Source organism: Rhagoletis pomonella, unplaced genomic scaffold (assembly GCF_013731165.1).
Source record: "Rhagoletis pomonella isolate Grant_MI unplaced genomic scaffold, Rhpom_1.0 Rhpom_scaffold_00002, whole genome shotgun sequence".
NCBI classification, from domain to species: domain Eukaryota; kingdom Metazoa; phylum Arthropoda; class Insecta; order Diptera; family Tephritidae; genus Rhagoletis; species Rhagoletis pomonella.
Window position 1 is genome coordinate 93,765,209 of NW_023458556.1, and position 1,564 is coordinate 93,766,772.

The 1,564-nt window shown below is 32.1% G+C and overlaps 1 protein-coding gene across 1 annotated transcript in view; it reads left to right on the forward strand.

Annotated features, from left to right (window-relative positions):
* LOC118756082 (protein ANTAGONIST OF LIKE HETEROCHROMATIN PROTEIN 1-like) overlaps positions 1–1,564 on the forward strand; it is a 19,135-nt gene that overhangs the window by 2,685 nt on the left and 14,886 nt on the right. The gene's annotated exons all lie outside the window — the stretch shown is intronic.

Sequence of the window (1,564 nt, forward strand, 5' to 3'; positions counted from 1 at the left end):
TAAAGTTAAAAGGGACCTACGGTCAGAAAAAATCGGTTTTCACTTTTTCATCGACTCTTATAGTAAACGGGCCACTCTTTCCAATGCAATAAACCGCAGGTTTCTAGCTGCATTAGTTTTTTCACAATTTCACTTCAAAGTTAGGTACCTTCACACAAAAAAAGTACAAAAAAGTAAAATCTGACAAACTATTCTGAAATTAATCAAATTCGCTTGAAACTCGTTACTCGGGGGTTTTCGAACATCGGATTCGTAATCACTGACCGCGTTTTCGGTGTCAACGACTTATTTGAGTTTCACATGAATCCGAACAAGTTTTAAATTTTTTCCGCCATATTGGATCCGCCATTTTGAATTTTAAAAAGCGAACATCGGGTAATGAGTTTCAAGCGATTCCGATCAATTTTTTAAAAAAGTCATCCGCCATATTGGATCCGCCATTTTGAATTTTGGAAAACTAACATCGGATTCGTAATCAGCGACCCCGAAAACCCCCGAGTAACGAATTTCAATCCATTAAAACGATCAGAAGCATCAAAAACAACTTGGTCAACTTCAAAGTCGTTTTTCTCGAAATCTTTTTTTCTGAGCGTAGGTCTCTTTTAACTTTACGTGTCACATATAAATATATTTAACGCTTTAAGGGCTGTTAGCGTATCTGTGTTAAGCTATAGTTTATTTATTTATTTCATTTAACTACAGAAAATTCCATAGAATTACTTGAAAAGAGATAAATTAACGGTCCTAAATCTCCGAACTCGATAAAGATATTTTAATTCATTAAAAGTCCCATATGATTATTATGAGAAGACGTAAACCATATTCGTCTTCAAATAAACGTCCCGAGAGACGAAAAAAATAAAAAGCTGATATAATTCTTATGAGAAGACGTAAATAATTTTCGTTTTGAAATAAACGTCCCGAGAGACGAAAAAAATAAAAAGCCGATATACTTATTATAAGATGACGTAAATAATATTCGTCTTGAATAACGTCCCGAGAGACAGAAAAAAAATAAAAAGCCCATATAATTATTATAAGAAGACGTAACTAAAATTCGTCTTGAAATAAACGTCCCAAGATACGAAAAAAATAAAAAAGCCCATATAATTATTATGAGAAGACGTAAATAATATTCGTCTTGAAATAAACGTCCCGAGAGACGAAAAAAATAAAAAAGTCCATATAATTATTATGAGAAGGCGTAAATAATATTCGTATTGAAATAAACGTCCCGAGAGACGAAAAAAATAAAAAGCCCATATAATTATTATAAGAAGACGTAAATAATATTTGCCTTGAAATAAACGTCCCGAGAGACGAAAAAAAATAAAAATCCCATATAATTATTATGAGAAGATGTAAATAATATTCGTCTTGAAATTATCGTCCCGCGAGACGAAAACAACCTTTCCATTGTTCAGTAATAGTTATGGAGCAATATTTAACTTTATTTCTTATAATCGTTATGTTCTCTGGTTGGAAAGTGTGATAACGGTTCTTCTCAGTTTTGAGCTCAAAAAGTTATTGGGGTCAATAGTTATCAAATAACTAATTTTCGCTA